Raw genomic sequence first — 23,468 nt, 5'->3', positions numbered from 1 at the left:
CTGGATTGACCACAAGGACTGGATGGCTCCCTCTGGTGCAGAGGTCTCTGGAGGTGGAAGGGCTGGCAGAGAGGCAGCACAGGATACTAAAGTTTGGACATTTGAAGTAATGGACATTTGATAGGCATTTCTAAATGGATTTCCGAGCCAGAATTTCCTTTCAGGCACACCTGCAGCTCTGTAAAGCTCTGCGGCCCCTGCACTGTGCTCTGAGGACAGTTTGACCTGGAGTCTGAACAACAGGATTAAGCACTGGATCAGCAGAAAAATGACTGCAGATCCTCATTAGTGCTTGCTACCAGAGAGTTATTGCTCCTACAGAACGCCCGTTTCCCTGAGCCACACTGTGCAGTGCCAATGCCTTTGCTGGATTTAATAGCCAAATTATCACGGCTGTGTCACCTCCTCCCCCTTCTGCATGCTGAGACCTGCTCCCCTGCCTTCATTCCCTCTCCTGTTTTGCTAGCAGGTAAACACACCTTTGCTGTTCCTTCATGGGTAGTCTTCTTTTCAGCTTCTTCCATGCTTAGGCTGGCGGGGACTGGGGGATACAGGCAGTGGAAAACGCAGTCCGTGGTCTGGGAATCTCACCCTAAAGATGCCTCCTTGGGAGTGGGTCTTCTAAGTTTTCACTTAGTGAAAGTCCCATCAAAAGTCCTCATTAGAGGTGATGTTGTGTCAAGCTCTCCCAAACATCGCAGTGGGCCACTGTCCTGGCATCCAACTGCTCCAGCCTCTGTCACACGCTTCCTGCTCAGCTCCCCAGGCTTCACTCAACAGCAAGAAGCTTGGCTGGGAGGTCCAAGGAAAAGGAGATTGACAGGGCACTGCCAGACAAGAAAGTGCTTCCACTTCTACCTGAAGAGCCCAGGAAGGGGCAGGGACCAGCTGGGGTGGTGGGGAAGGGGCTATACTCCCCTTCAGCTCTCCTAAGTGCAGCCTGTGAAAGGTCATCCAGGACCTATCCTGACCACGGTATCCAAGAACATCAGCTCCTTTCCAGGACATCAAAAGAGCCATGTAACAAAGAGCATGAGGGAGTTTCACACCAGGATCAGATGTTCATGTGGGTAAGAAGAGCACCCACAGTGAGAGAGGCTCAAATGAAAATCAGCACAACAGCTCTGATCATCCTGCTCCAGGGGATGAGCTGCTGGCTGGGGTCAGGGGAAGCTCCCCCCATAGGGTTTTACTGCACAATGGTAGGCATTATGGGATTTTTATGCCTCCCTTTAAGGCATCTGGTCTTGGCTTCTGGTGGAGACTGGAGGCTGGGCTGGAAGCACTATTGGTCTGTTCAGCTCAAACAGGTTTTATGTCCTAATACAAAATTAATGGTAGCCTTAGTGAGCTCCATGCAGCAAAGCTGTCTGCTCCGTGTGCTGCAACCAGCACAGCAACACTCCTGGATCAACACAACCCTCACACCCTACCCAGGCTGTGTCCCCAAATACAGGCACCCCATGCTCCCTGAGGATCAGCACACTGATGCTGCACCCCTGAGCTCCTGTGCCTCAGGAGATGCCTCATCCTCCTACGCTGGGGATACCAGAGCCACAAATCTCTCCAGCAGCAGCTGTAATGCAGATGGGCTGCAGGTACCTGCGTCCCCTTCAGCAGCCTCTCTTGCTGACAGGAGGGCTGTGGAGGCAGAAACAGCTGTCTTAAAAACTCTGTTTCAGGATCCACACTGCAGTCCTTCTTGCTTGCATGGAACAACACCTCAGACAGAGCCACTCATCTTCACTTGAGGACCCCTTTAATCTATCAACACTTAGATTGAGGCTCACGACCAGCCTGTGAACTGGTCAGGACCTTTTTACCAAGCCAAGGGCACGCTGTCCTGGCTTACACCCAGCACAGGGCTGGAGATGGGAGAAGTGCTTGCTCTGACCATGACTTTCACAGCAGGACTCCTCTGAAAGGACACCGTGCCCTCAGTGACTGGAGCGAGGGGTTTTGTTGAGCTGAGCAGTTTGGTGTCTAAGTGAAAAGTGAGCTCTGCAGTTGCAGTGTGTGCAGCTGACCCATGGCTTGGCCTAAGGGAGTCACTGGCACTGCTGGGAAGCCTGACCCGGAGTCTTCTGTTTCCATGCCCATCTCTGTACTCCTGTGTCTCTGCTGTTGGCAGCCCAGTGCTGGAGATGGCAGGATGTGAACTGCTTTTGCAGAGGCATAAGGGAATCAGTGCGGCCATGTGCTGAGGGCTATAACCCCTCCTCAGCACCTGTAGCAAGGACTGGTTTTAGCAGCAGCTGTCTCCAGGCAGTGGAGCTCCAGAACCCTCTTCCCGTGGTATTTGTGTCCAGCTGTAAAACTGCAACAACTTCCAGCTTCCTCATCTTCCTCCTTTCACCACGTCCTCTCAACTGCCTCTCCATCCCACCAAAGGCTGCCACAGAGTTGCTCTGCCTCCTCCATGCCATTGCCATTCCCAGCTGCCTCCCACTCTCTGCTCGGCAATGTTCACAGCGCTTTCCCGCATCCCCTGCCCACCCAGTCCCACTGGCTGGCTGGGTGAGTGCCAGGCTCCCCACGCCTGGGCACACAGACTGGCTGGATGTGGTCCTCAGGCCTGTGTTCTGACACCTCTACCCAGTGGTCAGATTGAGCTGGAGTCAGTCAAAGTGCACGAGAATGACTGGGGGAGAGCTGGGACTGACAGACGTGCTCACCACATATGCTGAGTTGCCTTAAAGGATGGTACAAGCACCCCATAAAGTGAATAACTGCACAGGACCACCTCCTGGGGGAGCTTTCACCCTGATTCAGGTGGCAAACAGCTTATTTCACTAGGAAAAAAAGACTAAACCACCAGAACCTGACTCTGAAACCATTAAAGTCCTTTGGTGGTACTTAGTGGACCTAAGACCTCAGTGACAAACTCACCACACAGAATGATGAGGTGGAGAACAACAGCCAAACTGCTTATTCCCATCCTGTGACACTGCACACTACTGCAGCCCCTGGTTTGCTCCCCTTTAATCTGAGCTCTTCCTTCATGCCCTGGCTCTATTTACCATGGGGAACAATGTCCTTACTCATAGAGGGACGCTGACCAAATCTTAAAGCAGATGTAATAACCCTGTCTCAGCTGACACTCTGATCGATGCTTTTCATGCAAAATTATGCTTTCTGTGACTAATAAATATTGATCTTGTTCCTCTGCAGCACTGCAATAAAGAGGGACTTAAAGATCAGCCAGCGCTGAGCATCCTCCAGCACTTTCCAGCCCCCAGCAGCCACCCAGCAGCACCCCTGTGCATTTGCCCTTACGTCTGCCTGAGCCCATCCAACACTGATGCCATAGCACAAGGCCTGATCACACAGAAAGCACACCATCCCTGTGAACATCCACCTCCCTTCATTCTTCTGTCCTTTGAATGGTTACAGTGGTTCCTAGGGAGAAGTGGAAATTAAATGGAATTGGAGTGAGTGCTGGAGGGGGGGAGCAGAGCCATGTCCTGTGTGCATTTAGGATAACAAACAGGAGAAGCTGGGAACTGAAACATTTACAACTACTTGGCAATGGAATGGTGTAAGCATTAATGGGCATGGTCAGACTGCTTCAATCTCCTTACATCAAAGCTATGGAGCTCAATAGCAAGCGCCTGGTGACCAGCTTTGCTGGACACACGGTGTCCATTCAGCCCTGCTGAAAGGCTGAGTGGTCAAGCACTGCTCTGCATTTTACACCCATTTGCCCCCCTCAGCACCACACTTTGCTTTCTGGAGGCTGCTCAGCCAGGCAGGGACCCGCCATGCTTTTGCTGACCTGTGTCCATGTCTCAGTGGTGTTCAGGGTGGCCCAAGACTCAGGCTCGTGCCCACTCCCCATCCTTCAGCACAGACCTTGCTTTCACCACAGTTTCCATGTGCCCTTTCCCCACACAGCTGAGGGCTGAGAAGGCTTTTAAGGCAAAAAACTTACAAATTAAGACACTGCCTCTGGACTACGGTGCTTAAACCATGACAGCATCTCCCCCAGGCTGTGGCTGGGGTCACTGGAGAGCTCCCCCAGGCCTCAGACCCTCCCCTTCCCCATGCCCCTCCTGGGAAAACTGGAGAGGCAAAGGGCTGCTGCTCCAGCAGATTTGCAGGAGTGGGAGTTGAAGAATCAATGGAGCTCTGAAAGCCAGTGGGGAAAGTCATTCCTGACACCAGGAATAAATGATTCAGTGGGAAAGGGAAAAAAAAATATACCCACCCTCAAATGAGGCTGGAATTACCCACTGGAGAGATATTTCATCTTGAGAAATTGTGTTTGCCGCAGCGTTCATCTCACTGAGCCACAGCAAGGCTTTAATATCCAGCAAAAGGTCAAACCTAAATGGGACTTGTTCCAGCCTGCACACACACACACACACTGAGCTCCCACAGGTACTCACAGGGCTCTGAGTGGCTCCACATCATCAGCCCTTCCCACCCCCAAGGGGCCACCCTCCCCAGGTGGTTAACAGTCAACCTCCCTGTTCGTTAGGCAGTGCTTGCCAGCCTGCTTCCAATTCTGCCTTTGGAATCTCTCATCACACCGGGCCTGGAGGTGGAACCCCCAGGGCTCAGTGCACAGGAGCTGCTCTGGACACACACTGCACTCACAGCCCTGCCTTCTGGTGGAAGGTGCTTGGAGCTCCAGAGGCTTTGCCACCCTCCTTCTCCTGCCTCCTCCCTATATCCAGGTGGAAAAGAAGGATAATGAGCACCAGCAGTGTGGCTGTGCATCCTTCCCCTTCATGCCAGTGTGTGCAGGATGTTATGGCGTGGCCTCTCCCACTCCCACAGCACAAAGAGCAATTGAGTGGGTTTGGGATACAGCCAGCTCAGGCAGCAGTACAGAGCAACCAGCTGGCCACGGCCACCTCAGCTGCCCTCCCTTCCAAAAGGGAGGCCAAAAGACCTGTGCTCACTCCCTTTGGAAGCAAGATGGGTCCAAAAGAACAGCCCTGCCTGCTTGGGTGTCTTGAGCAGGGTGAATCTGGGGTGAAGGCTGGGACCTTCCAGATGTTTGCACTCCAGGGACCTCACTGAGCAAAGCACAGGTTTATCCTAAAGGAAGGTGGGATTTCAAGGCACTCGAGGGCTGCAGGGGCAGCTCTCAGCTCCTCATTTGGAAACATCAGTGCTCAAAATAGCTTTTGTGAGCAGAACCACAGAGTCTCTGTGGCAGTGCCTGGTCCTGCCCCACTGACACTGCCAGCTCTGAGGAACCCCAGACTGCTCCCATAACGAAGATATTTTATAAGGATCACGTTTGGGTCTGCTTGGGGGTATCTGAATCCCAGAGTCCAGGCTGGTCCTGTGTGGTCCTGTGGGTCTGTGTGAGCACTCTTCTCATTCCCATCTGTCTCATGGTCCCCATGGCCACACTGTTTTTCCCACTTGTGCTGTGGTATTGGTGCTGTCTCCATCCATCCATGCATCTGCTCAGCCTCTCCTCAGGAATTCGTACTCTTCCTCATTCCCTTGGACATGGCTCTACTCCCTGGAGTTTGGCATCCCTATGCCAGGCCACAGCATTGTTCCAGGGATGAACCAGGCAGCGAGCAGATGAAGGGAAGGCAGTTTCCCAGAGAGCTTCCTGCCTCCTTTCCACCATGACAAAGGTGAGAGTCCAAAGGAAGAAAGGAGTGAACTGAGCCTTTTCTATAACATCTACTGACATCCCAAGAGGGAGCAATGCAGGTCAGCGAGCTGAGCACAGGGGGTTTTACCTAAGGCAGAGCTGAAAACCTCCTTGAACTTTAGGGTTTATAGCAAACCTGGTCCCAGGCTACAGGCAAACTCCAGACCCAGAAAAGAACTAGCAACTCTCCTGACAGCCTTGTGCCCTCTACCTTCCATCTCAGTCGTCCACCACAACCTAAAGCTCTCCTGCTTTCCTGTTCAGGGCCACATTAAGCTCAGCCAAGGCACCTCCATCCTGCCCAGAATTCCAGCTGCCCCTTCAGCCCTTCCTGATGGATGAGCTGCCATCCATGATGGGCAACACGCTGGTTTCTGTGCTGATGTGGATCACCTCTGCTGGGGAATCACCTGAAACTACCACCCTTGTTCTCACTTGTGACTTGAGCCAGATTTCACTGTGTACAGAGAGATCAGATGCTGCTCAGGTTAACACCAGAGAGGTTTTTGTTCAAACATTTACAGTTAAAGCTCACCAGAAAATCAACAGGATTCTGCTGGACAACCCTCAGCTATTCACATCCCCCAGAGGAAAACAGCGGGGTTATGTGGTATTTAAAACATACAGAGACATCCAAAAGCCAGCCTCCAGGCTGGGTCTGTGCTGTACATCCATGGCTCTGAGGGAAGCAGGAGGAACTTAATGGCTTTTCCCTTCTAATAATGGTGACCACGTGGACATAGCCAGAGTGGGCAACCAGCCCCTCACCCAGCCACACCAACAGAGGAGGAGGAGACCATCTCTGAACAGCAACCAGCAGCCACATACTTGGGAAGCCAACGCTATGGAAAATGGGGTCAGATTGCTTCTCCCCATGTTTGGCTTTGTCTTTGAGCTGTTTGTGTCTCCTGGAAGCAAGTCCTGCCTGGCAACAACCCGAGGTGTCAGTGAGAGGTCTCGTCCTTTCCAGTCAGGATGTTTGAATTCAAGACTCAAACTTGTGGTTGGCAGGGAACGGGGCAAACAAACATCCAAATGATCTGCTGTGAGTCCCTGACAGCCCAGCACAGGGCAGCAGGCAACAGTTACCCCTCCTGGGGGCCTGGGGAACATCCCTCCCTCACCCAGCAGCTCCTCACTGCTTCTAAATGTTCCTGTTGCTGCTCTCCCCACCCCAGGCCCTCTTTTTGGCACATCAACCTCTGTTTCAAGCTCTCCTCATCCATACCTGCGACTGCCCATGGCTTCAGAGTGTGCCTCTGTGGTTTAATGGTTATCTGGGAGTTAAGTCCAGCTCAAGTTGGACAAAGCTGCTGTGGCAGATGCAGAAGCTCAGGTAGAAATCGCCCTCTCCCTTTGCAAAGGCCAAAGGGTGCTGGAGGGAAGCCAAGCTCCTCCTGATGAACAGGCTGAACCCCTGCGTGCCAGCTCTGAAGGCAGAGCAGACATCTACAGATGTTACTCCCATGGGATGAGGCCAAGTTGATTTAACAGCCTCCTTCCCCTGCCTGGAGATTTAGCTTCCCCAGGGAGCCAGTGACCATGCTCAGAGACCTTTCAACTAGGCAGCACTCTCTGACATGAAGCTCCTGTCTTTGAAGGCTTCTCATGTACCTCCCAGTGCCCTGGGCACTGGCTCAGCAAGCTTCCTGCTCGCACGCACATCCTGCAGCTCCATCCCATACCTCTCCTTGCTGCTGGATACAACAGCATTGCCACGCAGCCACAGTGCATGTGTGCCCTTGGTGTGATCCCCTAAACCCCCATGCTCACAGGGAATGCAGGAATGAGTGTGCACAGCTCAATCCCCCCAGTTGTCACCATCTCCCGCTCTGACAATGCAGCCACAGACCCACAGCTGGCAGGCCAGTGTTCCCCCTGTGCTGCTGGATAAGGGAAGGCCGGGGTGGGAATGCAGACAATGTCCTAAACAAATCTGCTGTTTACAAAGTCCCTGTAAACAGTTTACATTGCTAGGGAGAAACCATGGAGGAAGAGCAGCTGGGGCATGTCCCTCTCAGTGCTCCTGTGGGAGTGGAGCTGATGCGTGTCTGCAAAGGGTGCACACACAGGAGAGAAAAGAGGAGGCAGCAAAACCCCAGCACCAGCGGCTGCTGCAGCCTGCCAGGACCTTTGGCCACCTCACACTGCCTCCCTGAGCACAGCCCGAGGGAGGTGGCATGTCCCTGGGGGGCAAAGCAGTGTAGCCAGGTCAGCTGCACAGGGAGGCCAACCTCAGGCTCCAGAAGGGTGGTGATGCTGCTGGGTGAGCTGGCTCCTGCTGCCCAAGGAAGCAGACCTGAAGGAGCCAGCTCTGAATCTCCCATGGGCTCTGCGACGCATGTGAAGTGTCTTGTGACTCTCAGCCCATGAAGAAGTGCTGTGTGGCTCACAGAGGCCAGCCTCCTGCCATATTATAGACATGTATTTAAGAGTGGTTAAAAATGGGGCCCCAGAAATACCAGCAAGAACATTTTGAAGTCCTGGCACAAAATAAAAGCCTCAGTGTACCTCTAATCTGCCCTGCTTCCTGTCCATGGGAGCCTCTTTGAAGTGCCTGTGCATACCCAGTGTGTCAGTGCAGCCCACTGAGCTCAGCTGAACCTCCCCTGGCTCCAGGACAGCCCTGGGGTGCTGATGCAGTGAGCCAGGCTGGGGGCTGAATGCAGGGCCTGAAAGGCTTTGGTGGGAGAAATAGAAAGGTTAAAAGGAAAGCAGAGCCTTTATCAGCCTCCCTCAGCCCTGCTCACAGTTGAAAGGGTTCCTTATGTTACTTGAATGGCTGAGCAGGAGGTGAGAAAATGCGGCCTTCACTCAAGGAAGGTGATAAGTGCTCTGAGCCCAGAAACAGTGGCAGAGGGGCACTGGGGATGGGCAGCCAGCTGGAGCAGCAGGGACAGTGAAAACAGGCTCTCTACACATGAGGCAGCAATGCTGACCCGGTAGTTAGAAAGGAACACAGGTACAATGGCAAAAACATAAAAAAGCAAGTGGGCAAACTCACCCATTTGGTGTTGAAGGGCAGGCAGAAAGGCAAGGAGACCACATTGCTCCATCTGCAAGGGGTAAGTGATGTTCATCCACATTCACTCTCGACTGCATCACCAGAAGTCCTCTCAGAGCCAGCCCTGCCTTTGCTCTCCACTCAGTCGGTCTTCCAGGGCCCCCAGTTGTGTCCCCTTCCTGACCAGGAATAGGAGGGAGGGGTCTCCAAGCAGAGCTGCCCATCTCAGCCAGCAGGAATGTCAGAGGCATCTGCAGGACCTCTCACAGAATGGACTGAAAGATAAAAATGGGGGGAATAAACCAACCAACCAACCAACCAACCATTCCCAGCTAACACTGGGTTGTCAGGTTCCTTGCTCAGGCAAAAAAAAACCCAAACCAATGATGTTTTTCAGAGCCAACCACGCGCCCAAAAGCAAAGCAAATGTGCTTGGGTTTGGATTCAGCAGCTTTTGTGCAGTTCAAAGCAGTCATCCAGCTGAACTTCTGAATGAAATGACTCTTCCAAATGAAAACTTGAGCAATGTTGGATTTAAAGCAGTCAGAAACGACTGAAGCTGTGATCCCACACGAGTTCTGGGTGGTCTGCCCTGCCTGAGACAACTTGCTCAATGTGACCAGAAGTTTGTAAATACGTTTGCTTGACCCCACACAGCTCAGTAACAGTGACAAAGCATCTTCTGATTCAAGTCCTTTCAGAGCCATAGGGACACCCCAGTGATCCCAAAACCTACAGAATCCCCCTGTGCAGGTGGTTAGGCACAGCTTGAAATAGGTGCCAACATCCTTCAGCTTCCTTCTGGTGCCGCAGTGGGCAGCTGTGAGTGACAGGGTGCCTCTCCCAGCAGGGCCACCTCACCTCCACACCCATCATTTCACTGCGAGGTGGGCAGCAAAGCCACTGGAGCTTCTGCTTGTGAGTGCTGAGGCTCTGATTCTATGATAAGCCTTTAAAAATTGCAAAGTGAAGCAGTTCTACTTTCCAAAAAGCATTCACACTCCCCCCTTGCACCCACATGGGCTTGTTATGTTAAGGCTGATTATAAAACCTGCTTGGAGCAGCCCAACACAACCTTGATTTCTGAAAGAGTGCTGAACATGGCTTGCCTTTGTCCACGCTCAGGGTGAGGCTCTGTTAGCACCAGTTCTGCAGCTCTTACTGCTTGATGACCACTGTCCAAAAGGAGTCTTTTCTTCAGGATGCTCTGATGGATGTGAAACAACAGCCCTGACCACTCACATTCGTTTGCAAAGGCTTTGGACAAGAACTCCAGTTGCTAGCCCAAAAGTCTCATGCATTTTCCACTTCAATTGTAATTGTTGGTACTGTGGATCACTTCTCTAGAATCAGACCTAGAATCAGCTGCCTCCCAGAGCACAGGCATATGAAGCACCTCTGGCGGGATCAGCTTGCCCAAAGGATCCCACAGGCAGAGGTGGAGAGACAGCACAGCAAATTCATCTATCACAACTCTTATGTCTGATGCGACAAGCTGATCAGAAAGCACGTGTGTGCTGTTAATGCCAAAGGTCTCTCAGGTCTGTTAAGCATCAATTCCCTTCCTGTTCTCAGGGGTTTTATTACTATGAACCATTAAAACACTGCCAAGATGGCCATGAATTAAACCACACATTTTCTCAGCATGAAGCTCCACTCCCATATGTTTGGCGATACACCAAAACCATCCCCTGGATCGCTTTTACAGACATCCACACAGACCAGGCCTGTACCTGCAGCCTCCTCCTGCACCTCTGAGGGGCATCCCCATCCCTCCCTGTTGATCAAGAGGAGACTGACCCAAAAATGCCCTGTCAAGACAAACAGGAGATTCTGTATTGGGATGGCTGGGATATGGCCTGTCCTGCCAAGAGCTGCTGAGGTGGCAGTGGCATTGATCACTGCCTCTATTTGTCCTTCTATAGTGCCCTCCCTGGCTTGCCTATGGTCAGAGAGGAGCGGGGGCCTGCCCTCACCCCGGCACCTCCTCACCAAGTAGTCTGTGCAGACAATCCTCCCTTACACGCATGGCCATGTTCAGGAATTCCTCTTGCAATTCCTTCCTTGTCATCCCCAAACAGCATTCCTGTGCAGAGGAGCTTGGGAAGCACAGCACCACAGAGCAGTGATTAAGGGCCAAAACCAGACGACAAAGGGAGGCATGGCAGGTGACCTGTGCTGCACCAGAGCTGCTCTGGGACAAAACCCTCACCAAGCTCCAGAGGGAACAGCAGCTCCCAAGTAAAGCCCAAGTAATAAGGGGATCTTAGGGGGAAAGATTAATCATTATTGGCAGCGAGATTGTGCAAGTCTAACAGAAGCCAAAGGGGTTTTATTACACTCCAAGTGCAGCTGGGAAGTCCCTGTTAACTGGGAATCATTAAACCTACTGCAAGAATAAATTCTCTTTCAACCAAACCATAAAATGGGAGTAAAATCCTCTTAAGCCACTGACAGCTCCTAATGGAACAGAATTCTTTTTTTCTTTTTCCCCAAACAATAAAAAAAAAATACCAAAATTGCTGCAGATTATGAGGTGAATAGATTAGGCTCCAAACCAGGCAATATTTACTCAAAGAAAACCTGCTTCATTTAATATCTGCCTCAATTAATTTTTAAGTTTGGGATTAGAACTGAACAGACCAATGACATTTCCTGATTGAGCAAATAGGGATTTGTGAATCCTGTTTGCCCACAATTCAGGCAGGACTAGAAGCACGTAGGAAAACTTTCCCTTAGTAACCCCCAGGTAGCACCGCTGCATGTGCCAGTAATGCGAGCCTGGAAGGCAGAAGGTGAAGCCAAGGTCCCTCCTCACAGCTGGTCACTACATTTCCCAAGGCAGGAGGTCACTACTGATCCTAGGAAATATGAAAAATATTACAGAAAACGGAAGTTATTTCCTTTATGAACATGAGGACAGAACACCCAAGAGAAAAGCAACATGAACTTGTGTTTCACTTCTTCAACATGCAGGGGAGATCAGAACCACAGACGGGTTTGGGTGGAAGGGACCTTCCAACCCCTGCCATGTGCAGGGACCCCTTCCACTAGAGCAGCTTGCTTCAAGCCCCTGTGTCCAACCTGGCCTTGCACACTGCCAGGGATGGGGCAGCCACAGCTTCTCTGGGCACCCTGTGCCAGCGCCTCAGCACCCTCACAGGGAAGAGCTTCTGCCTAAGAGCTCATCTCAGTCTCCCCTCTGGCAGGTTCAAGCCATTCCCCTTGGCCTGTCCCTACAGGCCCTTGTCCAAAGCCCCTCTCCAGGTTTCCTGAAGCCCCTTTAGGCACTGGAGCTGCTCTCAGGTCTCCCCTTCAGGAGCCTTCTCTTGTCCAGGCTGACCCAGCCCAGCTCTCTCAGCCTGGCTCCAGAGCAGAGCTGCTCCAGCCCCCAGAGCATCTGCTGTCAGAGCAGGCTTTGATCCATCTGCCAGACATGGGATGGATGCAGAGTTCAGCAGCTCCCTGCAAAGGTCTATGAGTTTGCTCTGAACAAAGACCTCAGCTGGATGCTCTGGTTCCAAGGTCGAAGCACAGATAATTGCTCCTCTTACACATGAACACAAATGGCTGGGGCTCTCAGTCCAAGAGCTGCTAACAGCAATGTGATTTAGCAACAGCTCTTAGGGCAAGCTTGGTGTACTCCCCCCTCTCTGCCAGACAGCAGGAGGTGGAGGAGAGAAGCAGAACACCGAGCTCAGCTCCAGCATTCACACTGGCTCTGGACACCCAGGTGGGAAAATAAACCTGAACATCACTTCTCTGGGGCAGGTAGTGCAAGGACACAGCTGCGTCCTGTGCTCACGAAGCTCCTTGCACAGCCAGACACCTTCTCCTCTAAGCCCTCCACTCGTGAGAAGAGCATCATCTTCTCATTTTAACCTACAAGCCATTACTTCTGTTAGACCCAATTCCCCAGCCCTCACGGTGGTTCTGCCTGCTCGGAACTTGGTAAGGAATGTGGTGGTCCCATGGTACCTGTAAAGCAAAACTTGTATGTTCTGAGAGAAAGCTTCAAAACTCACCAACCTCTGTGGGTCTGGGTACACTGAACTTCTGTGAACAAGGCGATCTGTCTTCCTCAGCTTTCCTCTGCTGCTCTCCCCTCCCTCCCTCCCTCCAGAGGGTGACTTGGATGCTCAGAACTTTCAGGCCTCTAAAAAAATTCCCTGCTGTAGACTTGGCCTCTGCACAGCGGGTGTGAATGCACTGAAAAGCGTCTGTCTCTACAGGAGTCATCCACTGCCCAAGGGCTGGGAATCACTGCCCTGGCACTGCCTTCCTCCTTGCTCATCTGTTTTGAAAACTGCTCCTCGAGGCTGAACTGAGATATCTACAAACCATGCTGAAACACTCAGCAAGTGCTGTCCACAGCCACTCGCTCACCCCATCACTTGCACAACACGTGGATGAGGATTCCCAGAGCAGCTCCACACACCACTGGCGCTGTTCAAGAGCAGGGGGTTTCTCACCATTAGGGTCTGCCCTGGAAAGAACAACATGGCCATTGGCTTGTGATACCCTGCTCCCTGTCCCCTGGTATCAGAAGCACACACTGCATAAAAAGCAGGGAGAAATGTTTGATTAAAAAGCTTCCTGCCTGGAAGCAATTCTGATCCTCGCTCAAACTCAGCCCCTAGAGTATACACTTCAATGTATGTATAAAGTCTTTTGGGGAGGGAGATGAGAAAGCATTAGGGGTTTATATTTGATACCGGCCTTGCTGGCATGTCAGAGCTCTGCTGCTCGTGTTTTCAAGACAGGAACCTTGGTAACAAGTGCTGGTGAGTGCAGCAGGCTCTCCACCCGAGGTGCAGGTCTGGTTGTATGTTGTGCAAAAGGGTCAGAAGGGACAAAAACAAGAAAGAGAGAAGTGGGTTTAGTACTTAAATCTTCCTTAAAGTGAAAATGTGAAAGGTCAGACAGCAGCAACAGCAACGGTGAGGAGTATTTTAGACCCAAATAGCACCCAAATCCAGGTGAGAAAGAGGCAGTCTGCAGCACCAGCAGGATCACAGAGCCCATCAGAAATAGCCACTAATCATGAGTCAGGAGCAAGCAAAGTCTGGAGCATGTCAGGAAATAAGAAGTCACCAGGACCATGGACAAACCTTACAAGGGAGCTGTAATTCTGCAGGCCTGAGGAGTCACATTGTGATCAAAGAGCCACACAGGCACAAAAGGGAACAGCATGGAAACCAGAATCCTTCTCCTAACAGCAAACAGAGGTGAATTACAGCACAACAGATCCTTCCCAAATCACCCTCCAGGTCCCCAAAGCAATTGATGGAGGACTGCACACGTGATGCTGACTGACAAGCCTGCAAGATTGTCTGTGGGAAAGGAACAAGAGGGGTAATTTTATTGTCATGTACCACAGGGGGGTGTAAGTAAAATCACAGCATGAGAAAATGACAGTGTATCTGTCTTAGGTCATTTACATGCCTGGATAATCTGTGGGAGGAGAGCCAAAGCTGCTACATTTGACAGAGGCAACACAACAGTGATGTGCCTGGGAAACAGAAGCTTACACAGAAGATTTGCAAGCCCTACAATCCAATCTTGTGTTCATTGCTCCCAGAAACCAAAATGATCAGACTTCATAATTGAGGCTTCCAAACGGTTACGCTCTCCTCCCTCATTATGGGCTGGGTAATGGTCTCATCTTGCTGAGCATGCTGCAGGAATGCTGCAGAGGGACAGTCCCACGCTCAGAAGTGAATGTACATCCCAAGGACATGCTTAGAGGCCGCAAAGACACCGCAGGCAGGTGGAGAAGCACTAACGGGCATGAGGGCAGACGGTGGGGAGCAGTTGCTGCCATAGGCTGTGTAACACAGTAGTTTTTAGAGGGGGTCTGGATGAAGGAGAAGATGCTTTGTTGGTGTTTGCAGGTTGCTTCTCTGCTGCAGAGGGAGGAGTAACCTGGGAGAAACAGGCAGGAACTGGCATGGCTGGCACACAGGCATGACTTAGCATCTCCATAGCAGAAAAACTTTCAGAGCTAGATGGAGCAGGGTGGAAGAACAGGCCGTCTGCAGAAGAAGTGTACACACACTGTGCAGCTCACATGAGAGGAAGGATTACAGGATCGCTGAGACACACTCCGCAGGACTCCAGCACTGCACCGTCAGAGCTTCCCAGTGAAAATCCTTGTGATAAGGACGTGTGGAACTCTGCTCAGAACTGATAAGTGTGGTGGAAATCTGATTGTCCTGGGAAATCTGGGCACCTCAAAGGGATTTCAGCTGGGTAGACAGGGAGGAGGAGGTGGATCTTAGAGATATCCTGTGGGAAGAACTGGCTAGTTTTCAGCAGGGCCCAGATATAGGTATTAAGAGAGAGGTCAAGTTACAGAGGACCAAGGGGTTGAGCAGATGGTAAGAAAGAGACATCAAAAAAGGAAGCAGGGAAGAGCAAGCACAAGAAGATTTAACGTTCCACTTTGACTGTGTTGAGCTGAAGCCAGGAGGTGGGAGTCCATGAAGTGCTGTCAGAAAGACAGACTGCAAATTAATCTGGGCAGTGCAGGACAGGCCAGGAGGAAAGAGATCACTGTGAGGCAGCGGGAGGGGATTATAGATGCACCATTGGTAAATCAGGTCACCCAGACAGGGAGTGCAGAGAAGGCAAAGAGGAGGCAAGGGATGGAGCAGGTGAAGTAGTGAGCAGGCACTACTTGAGGACTGTCAAGCAGGACAGGCACAGCCTTAGATTACGTCAACCCTGTCCCATTCTGTGAGCAGAGGGGAAGAAACATCCCTCCCTTGGGGGCAAGTGTGTCATACCAGTTACTGATAAGAAACCTGGAAAGAGCTTGGGAAGCTGCTGGGTCCCGGTTCTCCAAAGGTGAATTTCTGCCTCAGTTTCCCTCGAGCCACCTGGCTCCTGCAGCTGCAGAAACTTCATCTGGAGGGTAGAGAAGAAGAGAAGCCTTCCAGTGGTTGGTGGCTGTAATGCACTTGAGCTTTTGGCAGCTCTATTTTAAGAAGGGGCAGTGAAGCACCCCCCTCCAGAGACAGCTACAAGCTCACCACAAACCCAAAAGAGGGTAAAGCACCTTGTTGGTAGCCTTAGATTGGAAAAACCAACCCCACAGCTGATGCTGGCAGGGACTTATGTCAGGAAATGGAGCATACCCAATGTAACCACTGCCACCCAGGCACTGGAAGAGGCAGAGCTCCCTCTGTTATGTTCAGGGGCAGCAGCAGTGGGGTCCTGAAAGTCACAACTGACCCTGGATTACCCAGGCAGCTGCCTTTTGAGATCACCCCTTTACCTGTGGGTGCTGCTGGAAAGCAGAAGGCAGCACTCAGAGAAGTCCAGCTTAACTTGGCACTGGCAATGGCCTCTGTGTCAGGAAGGGACTCATGGAGTCTCCAAAGGGATGCAGAGGGCGTTTTGCAGCATTGGGCACTCACCCCAAGAGCTCAGAACAACAAAGAGATTCCGGGGAAAAAAAGAATCCATTTCCAGTGGCAGAGAGGCTCTTTTCCAGCCCAGCAATCCTGGGCAGAGAGAGGGGAAAAGAGGGCTGGGAAAAGACAGTGGAACTCAGCTGGAAGAACAATAGGGCTGTATTAAGGGGGCCTACTCTGGCACTTAAACCAGGTTTAAGCAACTTTGCTGCTGCCTAATCTGAGGCTGATGACGAGTCAGTGTCTTGACAATCTGGAAATGCCTGGCCAAGTCAATGGAGAAGAGCAGGTGAGACACTTAACCCTTAAGTGTAGAGGTTATTCTGCTTGCATGTGCACAGCAAAGGCAAACAGCCTTTAGGTTTAAGCTGCACAAACCTTCATGGAAGCAAGATATGAAGAGTCAAGACCCAGCAGCCTGGGTTCTCACACTGCCTGCTCACCTGCCCCAGCAATTTGGACATTGTTTTACACACTTCATTTCCAAAGAGAATAGAGTCTGCAATGCACAGCTTTGTCCCAAATTCCATTACAAGACTTCATCAGATGACTCCAGACTCTGAGACTACTTTCTCTGCACAGTAATAGCCATTACTCCAGACTCTGTGAGCATTTTCATTACCCTTCCATTTTCCCTTTAGATATGACAAGCAATTCTCAGAAAATACGTTATAAACTCTGGCTCTGGAGTTCTGCCACCTTCAATTGCACTCTGCTTTGCTTCTCCAGCCCAAATCACTGTTTTAGATAGGATACATGCAACCCAACTAAGTAAATGTGCAAAATCCAAACAGTAAAACACTCCCTGAAGCCCCCAGTGCTGCTTTACAGCTGGGAGTACAGGCTAGGGCCTGCCTTGCAGTTGGAAGAGCACCTCCAGTGTTCACAAGTCCTTGTAGACACAGATCAGCATGATCACTTGCTGCAGAGCAGATCTGGGCCGGTGTGAGGTTCTCTCACAGCCCATCAACAGGGATCTACCTCTGCCAGCCTGCTCTACCCATGGGTGGGCTGCAGGCAGCGTCTCCTGGATGCTACGGATGGTCCTGGAAACACCTGAGGAAACACCTCAACCCCAGTGAGGGGCTGGAATGGCAAATCTGGATTCAGAAAGGGGCCATATGCCTCCCACTCTCACTGAAGTCATTTAGGGTGCCTCAGGCTTGTTGTCACACAGAGGGCAATGTATCCAAGAAGAGGATATACAGAGTAGATTCACTTGGGAACCCCAGCGGAGTACATATTCCCCCCTAACCTCATTTACATTTCTTGTGGCTCCTCGTGCTCCCCACGACTTCAAGGCTCTGGTCCATTGAAGCCTTCCAAGAAGCTAACAAGGTTATACCTCCCCAAGCAGCTCCTCCAAGCTGAACCACGACAGACCCCATGGGTGCAGTCAGTGTGGACTGGTGTGAACCAGCAGCGAGGCAGGTTATTCATCATGTGGAGCTGTGCTGCCCTCCAGGATCAATGCAGCACACAGGGTGAGGGCTAACCACTGGAGAAAGCCATGACGAAAAGCCTGCTCAAATGCACTTGCAGAAGGATTTACACAGCAAATTAACTCCACTGGTTGAGTTACCTCCATAAGACTTGGGTTTTTTCATTTCAGAACCTCCAAAGGCTGCACAGACCCTCTGGTGCCAAAGAGGAGAGCTGCTGCCTGCACACTGTGAGAACAGCCCCTTCACCCTGCCACCTAACAACAACTACCTGCATTTTCGATGGAGATCTCCATTACCTGTGTCACTGTGCTGGTGGTTGTATTGCTGTGTCTGTCTGGAGCTCCTTGGGTTGACTCAGGACATTCATGTGCTGTTCCCAGCTCTGCTGCTTCCTCTCACTGTAAAACAAAGCACATTACTCAGGGTGGACGTGTTCTCTTATTTTGGTTGCCTTCATGGTTTGGTCTGTTCAGAGGCTCTGTGCTCTGCTTTCAAGTCCAGAATTGTCTGTGCAGAGCCTGACGAGGGGAATTTGTACCTGCAAAGCATACATCCTAGATGCTCTTCCCAAACAGCAGAGCTCTGACTAAGATGGCTTTGGAAGAGCCTCCTGCACAGCACAGTGGCATGGTGAAGCCCCTCCTATGTCCTGTGTGGGACAAGCAGCCCTCACCTCTCCTGTGCAAAGGCTTTCTCAGCCCCACAGCACTGTGGGACTTTGCTCTAAGCAGCACTTTCTCATGATTCAGGGAGAGGTCCTACAGACTCTGTTTCCCTTTCTAGTGTGGTCTGTCCTCACTCATCAGCATCTGAGGGCCCCTGAACCTTACACATGTTCACTGAGCTAGTACTCATTTCATGTCAGACTGGATGCCATGTTTGGTATCACAGCAGAGCTTGGAGACCTCCCAGCCTGGAAAGCAGGATGCTCTGAGCTGACCTGAGTGACAACTGCCAGAGGCCATATCCACCACGTACCTCTGTGTGTGTTCAGACCTTTGGAACACACCACTGCAGTGCCTCTGTCCCCGCAGTGCTGGGTTCCCTGCCCCTCATTCAGATAACCACCCCCCCCCCAGTTTTAAAAGGCCCAATCCTTACCAGTCCCCATGTCCCTGTACACCCCTGCAGAGCACGGGGAATCCATCACCCCCTGCCCACGTTTGCTGAGCCCACGCTTGCCATCAGAGCCCGTTCTCTGCTCTGGGTGCCTGCAGCACTGAGCACCTTTAGGGGTGCTCAACTACAGGGTAATTAATTAACTCCAGGAATCACTTGTATTATCTGCAATGGAAGACAGCTCTCATGAAGCCAGCGCTGGAGGTGCAGCGGCCCAGGGCACAGCTCCGGTGTGTGGCGCTGCAGTGCCTGCCGGCTGGGCACTCTCAGCTGCGGGCATTCCTAGGTGAGTAAATTCCTACTGCAAATGACTCTGATGAAGTGGCTGTTATTAGAAAGGCAGACACAAAGGGAGCCCGCTGACTGGCTGGCAGTGATGTCACCGGCGCTCACCGCACACATCCCCGTTTGCTCAGCTACACTGTGTGTATAATGTTCTTTTCTACAGGCAATAAGGACTCACGGCAGAGCCCTTCACCCCATGGGGGGGGGGGGGGGGGTGTACTTCTCAAGGGGCTGCTGAAAGCAGAGCAGCCTTTGTTCCTCTCTTGCGCTGAGCCTAAGGCTAACAGTTTTCACCCACAAAGGCACTGTGTTATTGCTCTATTACAAACCCACCACTCCGTTTTCTAGGGTGGGTAGCAGAGAAATTGGCGTTTTTTGGCTTGCCTGTACCTAAAAATCATTCTGATCACAGAGATTTTGCTATCTAGAAGCTGAAACTTAAAGTGCAGAAAAAGTTAACAGCCTGGTCTCATTCTGTTTTGCAAGCAGCCAGGCAGCAAAACCCCAACCAGTTCTTTATTTTGCGAGTTCCACATGTTGGTTTTTGCTCCCTGCGCAGGCACTGTGGAACTCTCAGGGGGCTCTGCCAGTGGGGCAGGCTCATTTCTCTCCCCTAACTGAATGTCCTATCAAACTTCCAGAATTTGCCTAGCCAATGTTGCAGCTTCCATCATTTCTGGATGCAAACAGGCATGCTGGTACAGCTTAAATGGCAGAACCCCGTGCAGACAGCAGGCACGAAGCACCACTTGCCTCACAGAACTGGAATGAGCTTTCAAATCCAAGGAGGCCTGCCAAGCCGGCCCCGCGGGGCTGTGGGCAGCTCTGCAGCTCCCTCGGGCAGTGCTCCTGCAGCTCTGGGCTCCAGCCTTCACCACACAGGGACGCGGGCAGAGCGGGAGGTTTCCCGTACCTGCTGCTTCCTCCCTCCATCACGTACAGCTGAGGTGTAAGTTTTGCTGGGAAGGCCAAGTGTAACATCCCCAGCTCCTGCTTGGGCTGTACAAACACTGCTCTCCTCTAACACACGCAGCACAAACCCAGAGCTGACCTACACAACTTGCCTGTTCCCCTTGGATTATGGCTCTGAAGTCATTTGTCCTACAAGGGCAGAACAGAAACCACATCTATCACTTGGAAGATGTCCTGGAAACCCCCGGATAGTTGCACTGATGAAACTGGACACTGAGGATGGCTGGAGAGCTCAAGCAGAGTTAGATTTGCTGTTCCCAGTCCAGGGGTCATGACTCTCTGCAACATCATCAGCTCCACTTTATTCCAGGTGGCTTGAAGTCGGAAATCATTGTCTGTTATTGCCTGAAGATTTGCTGAGCTGCCTGCCCTTTGCAGATAGCAGCTGCCCTCAGACTCCCAGATGCTGGATCTGAGGCTTTTGAAGTCCTGAGGGTGAAGGCGCAAGAACAGGCATCAGGGAAAGAAAGAGCCTGACTGAATCAGAGTTTAAAAAGAATTGAAGGCAGAAGTCCTAGGAGAGGGAGCTGGCTGGCTGGGACATGTGGTCAGGATCAGCAGAAAGGGTCCAGGTTTAAAGACCTGGAACAGATTCAGATCACTCCTTTCACATGTGACCTGCTTTCCTGTTTGAGGAAGACAGCAAAGAGCAGGATCCAGTCTGGACTGAATCCCGGATCCTTTCTTTGCCAATGCACAGCTTCGCCTAACATCCCTCTGTGCTTTTACCACTCCCTGCGCAGCATACAGGGTTAGCCAAAGCATCAGAAGAATCTCAAGTAAAACAACTTCATTGGTTTTAAGAGCTCTCTTACAGTATCTCTGGAGCTCAGGCATGCTCCACCACAGACCAGGGGCAGGAAGCTCAGAACAGCCTGTGGACACTGCATTACTATTCAGAACTGTATCGAGTTCCCAAATGGCAACCACTGTCCAAAAAAAGAACAGAACACCCCCCCACCCCCCCATACAGCACAACCAAATGAGCATGCTGAGCCTAACTCTGCTTCCCTTCCTCACACAGAGTAACCCCCTTGCTCCCATCTTGGATTTCAGCAGCGTTCTTTCCCCATGTGAAGCAGCCAGGCTCTAGTGGAGAACTTGGTCCCACCTACTTATCACTTACAACAGGAATTCCTTCATCACTTGGCTTTTTAATAAAGCTGGGGTTTGATGTACCAGTCAGCCCCCCCCTTTCACCTGAGGACAGCATCAGAACCATGTCTGGATTATAACACTCAAGAAGCTGTTCTGGGGTGATAGGAATCAAAGCCCTGAAAGTGGGACTGCGTTTAATTCATCGTGGCTGATTTGATGGTGGATTGAGAGGTTCAGGATTGGCCTGGGGGATAGTTACCACAGGGCACATTGAATTAGGGTGATAGCTTTTCATTTCTAGCAATGTGGGAGGGAAGCGGGGAGGAAATAAGTGAATAATTGCACCTAATTAGAACTTGTGTGTGCATCCCAAATTAATCTGTTGAATAATCAACCACCACCAACAGAGTGATTCAAAAGGAAAAGGAAACAACAGCCCAGAAAGATCTAGATGGCTCCCATAAATTCCTCAGGATGGGACAAATGTTTTATGGAGCTGCGGCCCTAACTACAGAAAGGGAAAGAGACAAGATTACTGAGTGGAAGCACTTGTTTTGCCTAAGATGAATGATAAAGAAAAGGGATGAGGACAGCGGGGGGACAGCGGGTGATGCTCCTGCCTGACTCTCTTTCCTATCCGCTCACAACACACGGCTGGGACACCACATCCAGCCCCAGGGAGATGCGGGGTGGCTGCAGGGGGACCAGACACGCCACTGCTGTCACTGCAGAGATAATGAAAGGTATCCAGGCTAGCAGAGAGGGCAGATGGAGGCAAAGCTGCAGCTAGCAATCTGTGTGCAAGCACCGACCAACCCACTGCTCCCTGTCCACAGGATCCCCATAATCTCCCAAGGCAGACCTGCTGTTACAAACACTCTCATCACTAACGCAGCGGGGGCAGCTAAGCAGAGAGAGGGAATGATCTAGCAGGGGGTTAATAAAAGGACTGACGCAGAACAAAAAAGCCTGTCACTCGCCCCAAGATGTGCTCTCCATCCCTTCCACCCCCCAGGAAATTAAAAATCCCAGCCTGGGGTGTACACTGTGTTCTCAGCAGGACTGGATGGGGAATGGGATGTGGAAGGGTAGGATGGGAAGGGGAAAGTTGGGAGTCAAATGTTTGTGCCAGCTGTTGTTTCCGGTGTGATAGATCTGGCGTTATTCTGAAGGACCAGGTTACCTGGTCTTTAAAAGCCTGACAAGACCAAGCCATGTTTCTGAGCGCTGTTGCCAGCAGCTCCTCCCGGAGAGAGTCCTGCCGGGCCGGAAGGCCAAGCTGCTCTGCCTGACACCAAAGTCCATGCTAGCATGTTTCCATGGAAATGGGAACAGAACAAGTGCCTGTGGCATGACACACCTTTTCTGATGCAGATTTGGACCATTTCTGACATCCCTTCTTGCTGACAACCTCAGGACTGGAGATTTTAGGAGCACAATCAAAACAGAACAAGAAGGGAAAAATATGTGATTGTACACAACAAAACCCCTCACCCTCTCTGGTGAGCAGCAGCTGAACCAAAACCATCCTTCAAGGCAAGGAGGCTTCCACACTAAATATAGTCTGGTAATCACAGGGTCCTTGTTTCTCACAAGCAGGTAGCAATGATCTGCTCCTTCCCCTCTTCAGGATGCTTTGGGTAAAGTTTCCAGCATTTTCCCCCCCTCCAAAGGAATGAAATGTCTCTGCTTGGGGGTGGATCCCCCACTGCCCATTTCCTCCCTGCATTGGCTTCTCTGCAGTGCACTGTCCGCAGCTTGGGAGGCAGGCACAGGCAGATGCAGGGCAGGTACGGGCAGAAGCAGGCAGGTGCGGGAAGGGAGCAGGCAGGGAGTGGGCAGAGAGGCAGAAGCGGGCAGGGAGCAGGGCAGGAGCAGGCAGAGGCAGGTAGGGAGCAGACAGGAGAAGGGCAGGAGCAGGCAGAGGCAGGTAGGGAGCAGACAGGAGAAGGGCAGGAGCAGGCAGAGGCAGGTAGGGAGCAGACAGGAGAAGGGCAGGAGCAGACAGAGGCAGGTAGGGAACAGACAGGAGAAGGGCAGGAGCAGGCAGAGGCAGGTAGGGAACAGACAGGAGAAGGGCAGGAGCAGGCAGAGGCAGGTAGGGAGCAGACAGGAGAAGGGCAGGAGCAGGCAGAGGCAGGTAGGGAGCAGACAGGAGAAGGGCAGGAGCAGACAGAGGCAGGTAGGGAACAGACAGGAGAAGGGCAGGAGCAGGCAGAGGCAGGTAGGGAATGGGCAGGAGCAGGGCAGGAGCAGGCAGGGAACAGGCAGGAGCAGGGCAGGAGCAGGCAGGGAACAGGCAGGAGAAGCGCAGGAGCAGGCAGGGAGCAGGCAGGCGAAGGGCAGGTGCAAGCAGGGAGCAGGGCAGGAGCAGCGGGGAGCAGGCAGGGACTGGCAGGGCGCAGGCAGGAGCGGGCAGGAGCTGCCGCGCAGCAGCGCAGCCCCGCAGCGCCCTCTCCCGCGGGCAACCGCACTCCGACCGCCCGGAGAACCGCGCGGCGCGG

The 23,468-nt window shown here is 52.0% G+C and overlaps 1 long non-coding RNA gene across 3 annotated transcripts in view; it reads right to left on the bottom strand.

Annotated features, from left to right (window-relative positions):
- Positions 1 to 23,468, bottom strand: part of LOC130605470 (uncharacterized) — a 43,167-nt gene that overhangs the window by 6,405 nt on the left and 13,294 nt on the right. For all 3 annotated transcript variants that reach the window (XR_008973709.1, XR_008973710.1, XR_008973711.1), the window contains exons 2-3: positions 17,787 to 17,888; positions 8,628 to 8,902 (exon numbers count right to left, since the gene is read on the bottom strand). This is a non-coding gene — a long non-coding RNA (uncharacterized LOC130605470). The remainder of the gene's footprint in view (positions 1 to 8,627; positions 8,903 to 17,786; positions 17,889 to 23,468) is intronic.

Source organism: Pezoporus wallicus, unplaced genomic scaffold, assembly GCF_028554395.1.
Source record: "Pezoporus wallicus isolate ANWC-B61680 ecotype Strahan unplaced genomic scaffold, APGP_CSIRO_Pwel_v1 contig_7731, whole genome shotgun sequence".
Lineage (NCBI taxonomy): Eukaryota > Metazoa > Chordata > Aves > Psittaciformes > Psittacidae > Pezoporus > Pezoporus wallicus.
The sequence above is the reverse complement of the archived record's forward strand: the minus strand, read 5'-3'. Positions and strand labels throughout refer to the sequence as shown.